The sequence below is a fragment of the Nansenia antarctica genome (genome assembly GCF_963989245.1).
Source record: "Nansenia antarctica genome assembly, chromosome: 1".
In the NCBI taxonomy this organism is placed as follows: Eukaryota; Metazoa; Chordata; class Actinopteri; order Argentiniformes; family Microstomatidae; genus Nansenia; species Nansenia antarctica.
This window is the reverse complement of record NC_137674.1, coordinates 32,165,928-32,180,927: the sequence shown is the minus strand read 5'-3', so window position 1 is coordinate 32,180,927 and position 15,000 is coordinate 32,165,928. Positions and strand designations below refer to the sequence as shown.

At 45.2% G+C, this 15,000-nt stretch overlaps 1 protein-coding gene across 1 annotated transcript in view; it reads right to left on the bottom strand.

Annotated features, from left to right (window-relative positions):
- LOC308157528 (ryanodine receptor 3) overlaps nt 1–15,000 on the bottom strand; it is a gene marked incomplete at both ends in the record, with an annotated part of 155,245 nt that overhangs the window by 125,049 nt on the left and 15,196 nt on the right.

Sequence of the window (15,000 nt, the reverse complement as noted above, 5' to 3'; positions counted from 1 at the left end):
GGTACAAATGAGGCTGAAGTAATTGATTGGAGGGTTCAGGTTTTTTAAAAGGAAATAATGATCTAACTAAACGTATATACACACCGAGAAGCTGTGCGCTTTCATGAAAGGGGAGCAGCTGCGTTAGATTGCTTTGGGCTGGATTAGCTCATGAGAGTATGAGAGAGATGCTCGGCATGCAGATTCTCCAACATGCTAATGTGCTGAGGAGCGAAGATCCTGGGTCATCTGAGGATTCCTAATTACACCTGGAGGATACGGAGGTAGGAGTGGACCTGGGCAGTCAACACAGCAAACAGATGGTTGTTTGGTCGACTGATATAATAGGTCAACGGACGTTGCACTGGTTGTCAATAGAGCGATTACGCCAATACTATTCATCCCAGGAAACATATAGATCAGCATTTGATCAATATTTGTTCAGCCGAACAATTCTGAAGGTTATGGTGCTGTCTGACTGATGTAAACCTAATAATCAGTAGATGAGTTTAATGCAATATTAAAATATATATATATATATATATATATATATATACACTATATATATATATATATACTTTATGCAAATGCAGTGAATGCATACATTTTTCAGCATATATGGTCCATGCTTTACCAACTGAGCCAGAGTGCCACTGTATATATATAGTAGAGGCACTCTGGCTCAGTTGGTAAAGCATGGACCATATATGCTGGAAAATGTATGCATTCACTGCATTTGCATAAAAGCATCATAATGCATAAATGGCATAATATTAATACAATATAAATATGAGACCAGCGTTTGGTTTAATGAATGCTTTTGTTTAATGAATGCTTTTGTCAAAGAATCACTAAGCAGTTTATAAATGATTAAGCACCATTTATTGGTGACTGTTTGACACAGCGCTGGTGCTAAACACATTAATGAACGGGAATCGCTGAGGAAATAAATACCATCAATGTTTCATGGACAGGAGCCATTAACCTACATCTGTACGCATGTTCCCTCCTCACTACGGTACGCTGTCTGTCACGTCTACACAATACCACTGGACAGCCTGCTGCGAGTGTATCCTACCACAGTATACCCTGCTTAGTAAGGGAACCCGCAAACTGACTAAATAAACACCATCAAATGCCCCCCCCCCCCCCGCGCGCCGTTCTGGAAATGGGCGTGAGTGCATTTACGGTAGTCGCAGCATAAATGCTGAAATTGATATTGTTCTTCCCCTTCCCCCCCCCCCCAGCGTCGTCGCGCGAGCGGGGCAGAATGTGCTGATGTGGTAGCTGTGAACTAGGGGGAGTATGGAGCTGTGGACCTCTGCACAATAGCCAGCTGCATTATTTAATGTGAGGGGGGGGATTCTGCAGAGAGGCAGGGTACAGTAGGAGCGCCACTGCCGAAACAGAGAGCAGTGCAGCATAGCATAGCATACACAGAGCAGGGAGGCTTCAGCCCTGTTTGAAAGGCAATGTGACAGCACCCCCGCCCCCCCACACCAGGTCTAGAAAACACACACATAGGCCTACACGCTTGAGACATTTCCAAAACGTGAAAGTCCACAGTACAGTACACTCATGACTCATGCAGCATAATGTTTTACACGTTCCCTATGAGGATGATTTCATTCTACGCCAGGCCCCAACATAACTTATTTCTAAGTTATACAATACAATTCTTGGTTTATTTTATATTCTCTTCCGTCTCCCGCCTCCCGTTTATTTGTCCCCCACCCCCGTTCATTTTATTGTTACACCCCTCATCCCGTGGATATCACTTCGGGGGACGTAACAGTCAGTGCCAAATCAATAAACATAGTATATGGACCCACCGTAAATCCAAATATGACATTAAACATTCAAAACACGGCCCCCGGAATACCAACAGAAAAAACTGATCGGGTGGGAAAGATGCACGTTTGGGTGGGCTGAGCCCCCCCCCTGCCCACAGCCACCCCGTTCTCCACATGTGAGCGCTCTGTCAGTCTCTTGGCAACAGATTCAGAGCGCTCCGTACACTCCCCGGAGTTCAGAGTCAGCCAAACATAGCTTGTTCATTGGCTACTGAGCAGTTCCAAAGTGGGCGGGGCTGTTGGTGTTCAAAATTAAATGACTGACCATTTAAGCATTGGTAAGCACCAATCAGATCACACAAGCGAGCACAACTTCCAACAAGCTGGGTTTTATGTCTGTTACGGTGTCTCCACCGTAGACCGCCAATAGAAGGATGCCAGGCGTTGTGTCGGAGACGGATCGACTGTAAAAAGAGGCTGTTACCCTGTTTATACCGCCTTTTACCTCTCCTAGACTCTTATTAAACTGTAAACAATCATAACATTCTGACAGAAAGAGAAATGGCTGAACCAACTGAACAAATATTTAAATCTAGATCAATGGCAGTAGGAAAAACTCTACTTGATGTTCTACCTGGCTGCAACAATACACAATACTGGCAGAGATCGGAATCGGATCAGGTAAACAGCGATCGCTGGATCAATCTGAGATGTTATTTACTCCTGTTATGAATTGATAGGAACCGCCTGGTGTGATGTTCCAACACAAGCCTGCACACAAGCACCTGCAGTCTCTCGGAGGGCTGGAGCGGGGCTGTGATCTGGGCCTATGAGGTCTGGAGTGGAGTTATGATTTGGGCCATACCAGGGCTGGAGCTGGGTTATGGTTTGGGCCATAGGAGGTCTGGAGTGGGGCTGTGGTTTGGGCCTTATGACGAGGTCTCTAGTATTGATTATTGATTTGTGCCTCATATTCCAGAGGCGGGACTCTATGTCTGACTGTCAGCTCACGGGCCTCGTTTATCAGAGCATCTCTCTCTCTCTCTCTCTCTGTCTCGGTGTCTCTCTCTATCTCTCTCTCTCTCTGTCTCGGTCTCTGTCTTTCTCTCCCTCTCTCTAGGGCCCTGTCCGGTCCCTGTGTCTGGCCTCCCCCCTCCCCTCCCCCACCATCCACCCCTGTCTCTCATTTCACCCCTGTCTCAGAGCAGGATTATGTATCTCACTCAACAACACACACACACACACACACACACACACACACACACACACGCACGCACACACACACACACACACACACACACACACACACACACACACACATGCACTCGTTCACCTTCGTCTCACCTGACTGAGTGGAGCAGAGCCACTCTGCCATCAATCATTCATGAATGGAGCACCATTGATGTTCCTGTGGTTTGGCTGTGTATGCTGCCTCTACAGCTGGTAACATAGGCCAGAGTCAGTCTGGCATGGCTCCATTCACACAGGGCTGATCTGGGCACACAGGTCTTATAATGACATCTGTGTATGATAAGGTTATGTGTAATTATAGAGCTATAAATAGCAGACAAGCTAAATATGATGAGTCATCTCTACCTGTGGCAGAATGACGGTGACGGTTGGTCTCTTTGAGTCTCTAGAGGACGCCCTGTGTCCTTGACATCGGATCGGATGTGACCTGACACACACACACACACACACACACACACACTGTCATCCGCTCACTCTCTCGCTCGCTCTTTCTTTCTGTGTCTCTCTTGGTCCCTCTCTCCCTCTCTCTCGGTCTCCCTCTCCCTCTCCCTCTCTCTCGCTCTCTTTCTGTGTCTCTATTGCTCTCTCGCTCTCGCTCTCTCTCTCTCCGTCTCCCTCTCCTGCTCTCTCTCTGTCTCTCTTCTCCCCCCCCCTCTCTCCCTCCCCCCACTCTCTCTATTTCTCTCTGTCTCTCCTCTGTCTCTGTCTCTCACCCCCCCCATCTATCTCTCTCTCTATTTCTCTCTCTCTCTCTCCTGTGTCACCGTCTCCTGAGTGATCTTAGCAGGAACACTTTAAACCCTTGTCATGTCCCTGTGGAGGCAGGGTGACAGGTCTGGGTGCTAAGAGCATGCCAAGGTGTAGGTGATGATGATGATGATGATGATTGCTCCAGGCTCGTCTCACAGGTTAGGTCCAATCATGTCCTCCTCAGGCAGCAGAGTGACGGGGAGAGAGTTTTCTCCTGAGCTCTGACAGCAAAGAAACCCGACCTATACGACTGCGTCAACCATGGAACCACAAGGTTCCCGGTTCGATTCCGGCCGCGGACATTTCCTGCATGTCATCCCTTCTCTCTCTCTCACCCATCCTTCCTGTCAAAATCTCTACTGTCTCTATCGCAATAAAAAGAAAAAAAATACATAAATAAATAGAGACTGCGCAGCGCTGCTGAAAACTTTTTCTAAAGGTCCTGTATAGCCAAATTGATATCGTACTGTATAGATTAGATTACATTAGATTAGATTCAACTTTATTGTCATTGCAGAGTACCAGACAACGAAATGCAGTTTAGCATCTAACCAGATGTGCAAATAGTGATATAAAACATGATATAGAAACACGACAGTGATAGTGATAGGTACTGTATAGCAAGTACGGTAGTTAGAGGTATATACAGTTATGAGCTATGTACAGTTAAGGTAGTTATATACAGTTACGGTAGCTATATACTTACTATTACGAATTACAGGGACATTCTCCCTGGAGTAACTGAGGGCTAAGTGCCTTACTCAAGGGCACACTAGTAGTGGTGTGGTTTCAGGTGGGATTTGAAAATCACAACCTTCCGATCACAAGTCCAACTCACTATCCACTAGACCACCACTACCCCTACACCTGTCATCCACTTCATCCTTATGCATACCCACGTTCATATACTGTCAGTACACAGCACAGCATAATCCATCTGCGTTGTACATATCTGACTTCATCTCATCCCTACAGATACGGTGTACCTGATGCCTTACCTGCTGTCATCTACTGTCTGCTACCTCAGGGTTATACTCTATGCTATTTCTATGATGTATTATTTCTATTATTATACTACTCTATTGTCTCTTGTCTTATTGCTTATTGCTATTTTCTCTTGTTGCTGCAATGTCGAGGAAACCGAAGCCTAAGAATTTGACTCTTTTATACTTGTATAATGGGATGTAACAATAAACTTGATTCCGATTCTGATAATTTAAAAAATGGCTTTAGATGGAGGTCCTATCAACCAAGACCTACTGAGCACTCTCCTCTCTGGTTTATTTATTTAACCTTTAATTAACCAGGAAATTCCCTTGAGATTAAAATCCATTTTTCAAGGGAGACCTGGCCAAGATAGCACACCAAGTACAAGTAGCCTACAAGATTACACAATTATAGAAGAGAGCATAGAGCAAAACAGATAAGGAACAATTAAGGAGAATAGAGCACGATCAAAACAGACAAGGGGACGATAGATAAATATTACAAAATCCATTTTAGGAATAGCAATTGCACTCTTCAGTTACGGAAATGTGCAAATGGATGCACTGTTCAGACCCTGTAGGCCTAGACATGGAGCATCGTGATGCATGCAGACAGGCTGAAGTAAGATACTCCGTTTGAATATTTCAACTGTCAGGAGTCTAGAGTTCTGGCAAACATGGTCCCGGGGGGGACATTGGATCAGAATGTGAATTAACTGAGACATTTCTGGGTGAACGCAGGTGAATGGTACTTTAGACCCTGTGTATTCCTATTTTTCTGGGTTTTGCGTTCTCTGAATACAGAATGCAGGCCTCAAGAGAACCTCTTGAGTGAGTGACCTCTAGAGCAGTGGTTTTCAACCCTCTCCACGGGGACCACCAGCCGTTCCATTTGATCTGTTCCACCACCAGCACACCTGATTCAACTAAATCAAGTACAAATCATAATTGCTTTGCACTTCATTAGTTGAATCAGGTGTGCTGGTGGTGGAACAGATCAAATATGTGGAACGGCTGGTGGTCCCCGAGGAGAGGGTTGAAGAGCACTGCTATAGAGTATCTACACAAAGACAGAATAAACACGAAGGCTCAAACAATCCAGGAGGGGGAAATATCACAACCAACTGTATTCTGCAGCAAGAGTTGAATCGCGAGATCTTCATAAAGCGTCCATGAAGAGGTTAAGCAGTTTGAACTGAGTTGCTCTTGATGTGCGTTTCCACAGCGCTCCCCTAGGGCTAGCGTTCCCACTGACTTGCAGAAGAAGACTACACCGCAATCTATACTCAGGAGGAGCACACTCATCTGTTTTCATTAAAGACACTTGGCTGTGACGTGTCGTCCTGTTCCTTAGTTTATGTTTATCTTTGTCTTTGTTTCATGTTGTTCATTTATTGTTTCCTGTTTGTTTTTGGGTCTCTCACCTTGGCTGTGTTCGGAATTGTATACTAGCATACTGCATACTAGCATACTCAATGAGTATATACTTTTTGATTGATTGAAAACTTTATTAGAAGATTTGCAGAAGTAGGTACATGAAAGTACATATTACATACAAGGTCAACTAACAGGATAAAAACCCAAGAAAGCCACTGGCTTATTTCAATTGGGGTCCTTGATACTGCATACTGCCTACTAAATTCATAAAAAGTATGTGAAAACCAGCCGACCATTTACACAGTACGCATACTGCCTCCCAGAATGAATTTAAAACTCCATTTTAAACCTCCATTAGCTAAAATATGTAATTTTGGCTTTACAAGTGTTAACATGTCATTTTATGAAGTTTTAATATGTTTTCAGGCGAGAAAGTAACCACATATATTCCCAAAATGTGTCCAGTTTACCAAAATAACCCGTTTATATATCTGATCTGACGATGTTTTGCGTCTTCTGTTCGCTAGCTGCGTTCGTAAATTCGCCCTGGAAATATGATCAGCACTCATGGAATGCCTCTTGTCCAATCAAATTACCTGGTCCCTTTATGACATTGCACCCAGTGTGCGCCCCGGCGCTCTCAGAGCGATTTTACGAACGCACCCTACGTTGCTTACCTTCACTCACTCGACAGAAATATCGTAACATAATTACAACACGTTGTAAAATGATTTGGGGGGCCAACATCTTTAGCTAGCTTACTATATTGTTGTCTTAACAGTTGGTAAAATAACATGATTAAAATAAATATATATGAGCAATAACATATCGTGGGCAAGCACTACAACCAACTTGTCCGTCTGAAGCTACAATACTGGGATCATTCGTGATTGGGCTACAAGCAGTCAAATACTAGGTGAACATGTGTGTAAATAAACTTGGATTTCATGCATTTCAAGTGGCATATTTGTAATCATGACGATGTAGTCATGTCTAAGAATGCATTTCACCATGTTAATGGTGCAGTTTGACGAGGCTGAAAGAGCACAGGGTTGCCAGATGGGATTGACAATTTACAGCCTAAACTTTCTATAACCTCAAAATCAAGTAGCCCATTCGGCGGTAACCCGCCCCATCTGGCAACACTGGACGCAACTCTGCAACTCTGGACGCGAAATGCATTTTGGGAAATAGGAGCCGAGCTAGTGTTCATCAAAACCGACTTAAATTTTACCGGAAATAACTACTCGCCTACTAAATTTCTCGCATACTCAAATCTCGCATACAGTTCGAACGTACTACCCATGATGGATGTATGTTTATCTTGTAGATAGTAATAGTTATTTGTCTGTATTATCTTGTAGATAGTACTAGTTTTTCTGTCTGTCTTACATGTAACGATGAATTGAGAATCAAGGACCCCAATTGAAATAAGCCAGTGGCTTTCTTGGGTTTTTATCCTGTTAGTTGACCTTGTATGTAATATGTACTTTCATGTACCTACTTCTGCAAATCTTCTAATAAAGTTTTCAATCAATCAATCAAAAACTACATACTCAAAATCTACGTCATATCTAGTATGAGTAGTATGCTAGTACGCTATTCCGAACACAGCCCTTGTCTCTCATTCCAGACACTTCACTTCCTGCCCTTGTGTGTTTCCCGCTTGTTGTGATTGGCTAACCCCGCCCTGATTGGCTACACCTGTCCCTCGTCATCCTTCCCTGTGTATTTAGTCTGTGTTTACCCCTGTTTCTGTGCCCGTTTGTCTTTGTCCATTGTGCCAAATCTTACAAGCAATCTTACTAGTGTTGTTTGTATTCACGATACTTTGATCTTCGCTTGTTTTCCTGATGTTCCTTTTTGCCTTCTCCCTAATGGATTATATTCCTTTTGATCATCTGTCTACCGAACACTGCTTTGCCAACCTCTTACTGGATTATCTGCTTCCCCATTGACTCCCTGCTTGTATACCGAACCTTTTTTATGAAAGTAAAGACAATTATTTTGGATTTAAGTTTGTGTGTCCCGAGTCATGTCCTCTACCTTACGTACAATGGCCATTACAGTTGCAACCTAGTCTAGAACCTTCTGACACTACTGTATGCTTTCAAACGTTGGGTACAGTAAACATCAAACACTACACACTTGAAGTGGACAGTACTTCATCTTGTCAAGCACAGTAGTAGTGATAGTGGTGGCCTAGTGGATAGTACAATTGGACTGGCGATCAGAAGGTCATGAGTTCAAATCCCACCTGGGGAACACCACCAGCTAGTGTGCCTTTGAGTAAGACACTTAGCCTTAAGTTACTCCCTGTAATCTCTAATTGTAAGTCGCTTTGGATAAAGGTGTCTGCTAAATGGTTAAAATGTAAATGTAAAAAATGTAAAGTAGCTCTATGAAAAGTGCATCTCTAGGGGATGCCCTGTCCTTGAACATTGGATTTGACACTGTCATTCTCAAACACAGGGTAGGCTCAAACAATCCAGGAGGGAAATAGCACAAAATAGCACCGTTATCTGCAGCAAGAGTTGAACCAGGAGATCCCGAGGCCTTCATACAGCCTCTAGTCCATGACAAGGTTAAGTAGTTTGAACTGAGTTGCTCTTGATGTGCGTTTCCACAGCGCTCCCCTAGGGCTAGCGTTCCCACTGACTTGCAGAAGAAGACTACACCGCAATCTATACTCAGGAGGAGCACACTCATCTGTTTTCATTAAAGACACTTGCAATCGAACCTTCCTGTACTGTACTGCTTTCCAACCTTGGAGTACAGTGAACATCAAACACTACACACTTGTGGTGGACAGTAGTTTCAAGTTTCAAGTTTCAAAGTTACAAGTTACAGTACTCCATCTTGTCAAGTAAGTAAGTAAGTAAAGTTTTTTAATATAATACCTATCACAGACCAGCGGTCACAAAGTGCTTTACACATAAGTGCTATAAAAACATAATTAAAGAGCAAAAGTAAAAGTACAGAAGCTCTTTGAAAAGTTTGTCTCTCGAGGACCGCCCTGTCCTTGACATTGGATTTGACCTCATACGATGCGGCAAGCACGGTGTTTGTGTGGTAACTTCACAAAGGACCTCCTGCACAATCAATTAATCAAACCAGAGGTTAACAGTTGTATGACTTTCTGCTCTCGCAATATGGCTGCAGGCCTCCGAACCATATCCCTGTCAGTAACTCGTCACCTCCTCGAAATGCAGTAAATCTTCAGTTCGATTTGGTCTCCAGCTGCTCGCACCATTGGCCTTCAGTCAGGGCCAGAGTTTCCACACACAACAACTGTGTGGGGTAGGAGGGGATGGGGGGTGTTTGAGAGAGTGTGTTCATGAAGGAGGTGCCGAGTGAACTTTCCCCCCTAATTAAAACAAGATTTACTGTTGCAAAGCCTTTCCGTCGAGGGGAAAGACGCGCAGCAGTCTTAAACCTCCGGCCCTTCTGTAGCAGCTCTCTCTCTATTTGAGGAGGGATTTGTCCCCTGTCTCCCCCCTGTCTCCCCCGGACCTGGTCCTGCGCCAGGAACCTGGTGAATCAACGACAAGGTGATCTGAGCGGGGAGACAGGGGAGCCATCTGGTAGACGGGGGCTGAGGAGGTGGAACTGCATCATGGTCTATGTATAGAGACAGAGAGGAGAGCAGAGAGAGGACAGTGGAAGGGAGGGAGGGCCAGGAGGAGAGGGGGGTGGGGGTGGGGTGGGGGGGGGGGGGGTGCCAGGGGTGGGGGTGGGGGGAGGGCAGCACTTTCCCCCAGGGGCAGAAACCTTAGCCAGACCTCTGTCAGGTGGTGCCAATGGTCCACCCCAACCCCCCCCCCCCCCCTGCCCAAGCCTGGCTGTACCCACCATCCTGCAAGGCTCTGGGCACAACACACAACCCCCATCAGCCAACCGTCATCACTGAGACACAGAGGCTGTGCCACTCAGCAGCCTATGGAGCCCCACAGAGTCTTTGGACAGGACAGGAGTGTTACAGCTGGTCGACCACTGGAGAACAGAATGCAGCGGTGGGTGTGGACCGGGGGGGGGCTGGGAGGGGGCTGGCTAGCGTCTTTCTCCTCTGCTTCGTCCTCTGGTTCTCTCTCACCGCAGCCGCAGACTTGACAGACAAGCCCAGGTTGTTTAGGCCTATTTGTCTCCTAAGGTACCAGATACTGCACCCAGCCCATCCCCCCCCCCACTGCCCCCACCCCCTCAGCCTCACTCCGTGACATAATTGGAGGTAGGAACTGGGAAGATGCTGATTGGTTGCTGAAGTCCCTTCATCTGTTTTTATATATTCTGCGTACGGATACTGTTACCGGGTAGGGCTGTGAGTGTGTGTATTGACGGAGGAAAGATTTGTAGACTGAACACGTTTAGACGACTCCTGTAGGTCTTCTGAGGTCCGTATTCAAAACTGGTACCGATATAATACCCCCATAGTCCTCATTAATGTCACAGGAGGTGATATACTGTAAGTGTTGTTCTCAGTTCGACGTCCTTACAAGGACACGGAACAGAACACTCGTCTGCCACCCTCCACTTCTCTTTCCCCTTTACTCTCAAACTACTTTTCCGGAATATTCCTTCCTCCTGCTGTAAAAAGAAATAAATAATAATAAAAAAAACAAATAAAAAAACATGCTCTCTTTCACTGAGAGTTGGCTGAGGGAGTGATTCATGGACTTGTAGCGTGTTCCCTCTTTTAGGGAGTGTGACGTGACGTCGACAGGGAGAGAGGGGGGGAGAGAGAGAGAGAGAGAGAGAGAGAGAGAGAGAGAGAGAGATGGAGAGAAAGTGTGTGTTTAAATAGAGAAGCGAGCATTTTGGTCCTGTGAGTCACTGTTGCTGTGCTGAGGGGGGAGTGCAGTGTCTGTCTGGAGGCTGCTGAACAAGCTGCCCTACACACACGCACACACACACATGCACACTCACACACACACACACACGCACACACACACACACACACACACACATGCACACACACACGCACACGCACGCACACCCCACACACGCACGCACACACGCACACACACGCACACAAACCCACATGCACACACACACACACGCACACCATAAATTGATCTCAACATCCATTAAACATTCCAGCCTTCTTTAACTTCTTATCCACCTCATATTTCTGGTTTTCTGCTCGAAATGACATGCCCACAGTGAATATAGAATATCTCCACAATCACAAGGGCCTTCATAATGATCTTGTTATCAAATGAAAGCTAACACCTGTGGGGTGGCTGTAGAAGTGTCAGAATCAAAATCTATGTTACTGTGTCAGAGCAAATAGAGCTAGAACATTATAAAACATCTCAAATTCAGTCTCCGCCTAAAAAAACAACAGCTTTTACAGTGAATATCACCTTGGAAACCTGATGACCAAGCCCAAATCATCTAGGAATCAGTACTCCAGGGTCTTATTAGTACTTGTTACTGCTAAATGGCAAATTACTTGTGCCAAAGTCAATGCTAGTAATGTGAGCAAATGCAACTTTGTACCTGTTTTAGTACAGGTATGTTTAGGCGGACACCTATATGTTTAGGCCATTTGGAGATATTTTGGCACCATCTGTGCCATTTGACCTTTCTCATGTATCAGATTTTTTTATTTTATTTTTTATTTTTGGGGATTTTCTTGGGTTGGCCGACCAATGGTATGGAAATTCGGCGTTGAAACCGGACATGACACATTCTCCAGTTGGAGAAAACTGGAAGTGACTTCGGCCGTGTTTACCGTCTCGGAAACAAATTGGTGGCATCGTATAGCATGCAAAGTTGCGAAAAAAATGTGATATCGATGAAGAGAATTGATCGAGGTAAGCTCTTTATATCACTTCGGATCCACCTGTGGGTCCGTTGGATCAGAAAAGGTAGCATTGCCAAGGGCACTGAGTGTGCCATCTTTGAAGTGTGCTGTTGCACATGCAGCAGGAGGGTCTCCTCTCTTGCACACAGCCAATTCGTGTAGCCTGTACAATCCATTGTACAGTCCATTGTACAGTCCATTTCCCTCCATCTCAAAATGAACGGGTGTACACGGGTGTGCAACACTTAAGCAATATCACATGAGAGGGAGTGCTGTTATACTGAATATCAGCACGGCTGTGATTCGGTCGTAGGTACGAGTGTGATATTGCTTTCATACAACAGTTCTACAGTGCCATTTATTAGTTAACACTAATAAGTGACAAGAGATTATGATTTGTTTGTTTATTTAATAATTTATTTTGGCTCCGCCAACAAATTTGTTCCGCAACTGAACTTCAACTGGACTGTTGCCTAGTAACCTGAACACAAACATCTGCAGGCTAGCTACTTTGTATCGTGTACATTTATCTGTACGTTTCCATTGTTGTTATTGTGCAACCAGTGAAATATGACTCGGTTGACAGTCGCTTTGGTGGCATGTGTGAATGCGATTCAGACGAGTTAACATCAGATAGTACATTGCTCATAACGACCGTTAATGTAGTCTAATTAACGGTCATTTAATAGAACACCTGTGCAGCGGAGTGATACAGAGTTAAAAGTCCCAGTGCTGTTATACTGTATATCGGCACTATATCGGCAATGCCTCTTGTCCAATCAAATAACTTGGTCGGAACTAACTGTTGTATAATACTCTTTATTAGTGCTATTTGCACTTTCAGTTAGGGTTCAATTATCCTGTGGTTCAGCGGTCCTATTACATTCCAACTGTGTCCTCACCTCCCACAATGCACCTCTCCACCTGTCAGTCAGTGTGGGAGACAGCTGGTCCCACATCAGGTTGGGGGGTGATATCGTTCAGATTAATCACCATATAAAATCCCAATAAAGCAGTGCATTCCATTACCCGTAAGTGCTGCTGCAATCTGTCATTGACACTGAACAACTCTCAGTATCTCCCACCCCCCCCCCCACAATAGTACAATGACTCTCAGTACCATTTTATCACTATTTGTACTTCTGGTTAGATGCTAAACTGCATTTCGTTGTCTGGTACTTGTACTCTGCAATGCCAATAAAGTTTAATCTAATCTAATCTAACAAGGAAGGCCATCTTGGGAAATGAGTCGCCATGAAAAACAACCGATTCCACTACAGACAATACAGCACAACACAGCACAATACAGCAGAAGTTGGAGAAAAAAAGACCAAGATGAATGCTCCACAACTGAGCAGTACACTGACAATATTCCAGCGAAAGCTTTGGGAATCAGGCATCCTATTGTTCATTTACGGAAGAACCGTTGTACGAACACAATCGAAAGGGGACAAACTTGCCCTGCGAACACAAAGCAAGAAACTTCTCTACTTGCTTCGAGGGGGCAGGTTTATTGAGTTCTCCTGCATGCTTCATTACAGAAGTGGTGAGAAAAGGGGGGGGGGGGGGGGGGGGGGGGGTTGGGAGTGGGACCGGGGGGGGGGGGGGATGACTAGAATCATTTTCATCTCAAGCCTTGTAGCAGTGCTCCTCGCCGGCCTCTAGTTAATACGATAGGGCGAGTCAGCACTTTCATCAGGGCTTGCTGGAGGCTCGATCTACCTCAGCCACCACAGGGGAAAATAAAAAACCTCTGAATGAGAATGGTGCAGGCTTCACCAGGCCTCTCTCAGCGCTCTGATGAGATGAGATGACACAAACGTACACTGCCGTGTCTAGGGGGGAAACAGTGTGTTTTCCCTTGTGCTTTGCTTGGTTAGTGATGGTAAATGGATGGGGTTTGTGGGGGGGGTGGAGCGGGGGGGGGGTGTGACAGAGCTGTGTCCCCCTGGGCCGAGCCACTGGGGGGACGAGAGGGAACACACCGTTCAGCTTCCAGTACTTTCTCTCTCTTCCCCCTCCGTCTAGCACACTCATTCACCAAGGGAATGACAGAGAAAAAAAAGAAGCTTTTAAAAGAAATACACGGCGGGGAGAAAATAGCTGTTGTGTTTTTCCATCTGACAAGCGGGAGCGTTTTCAGGAGGAAGCTGCCGTACATCAACAGCCAATGGGGGAGGTGAGGAAAACAAACAGGTATATTTATTTATAACCCTTCCTGTCGGTTTTTTTCGGGGGGTCGAGACACTGCTTCAGAATCATCCCACCTGCCGTCTGAACCAGAAAAAAGTCATCAGTCACGGTTACCGTGGCAACCCCATGTCGCTGTTTACTCCATCGAGCCGACACCTCAGCTCGCCTGTTCATATGCCCGCTACCTATCTTCCGTCGTAGATTGAAGACCCATCCTGTCCCTCCTAAAGACCTCATCCCCACTACACCCCCCCCCCCGAACAGTACAGTATAAATAAATAAAAATAAGAAAAAAAGAAAAACACAAGTAACCTTCTTCTAGCATTGTAACTGCCAATGACCCCTGGTCCTAGCATAGATTACTTTCTCTTACGATGACTGATGGACAGATGATTCACTTACTTAGACAAATGTATTTGTGATAAGTCACTTTGGATAAAGGCGTCTGCTAAATGCCAAACATGTAAATGTAAATGTAACCCCATGTTACTGTTTCCTTCATAGAGCCAACACCATAGCCTGTTCATATGCTCGTGAACAGCAACAACTCTATTTAGCAGACACTTTTTATCCAAAGTGACTTACAACAAATACATATGACTAAGTAAGTGAATCATCTATCCACCAGTCATAGCAGGGAACAGTAATCTATGCTCAGGCCTAATGCTAATCTAATGCTATGGCCTGGAGCCGTTGGCAGTCGTCGTGCTAGAAGAAGGAAGATGTATTTATTTTTTGTTTATTTTTTGACACTGGGGAAACAGTACAGGGAGGTAGTAGATGTCTCAGGAGGGACATTTCAGGTGTAGCCTGAAGAGATGGGTCTTCAGTCTACGGCAGAAGATAGGGAGTGACTCTGCAGTCC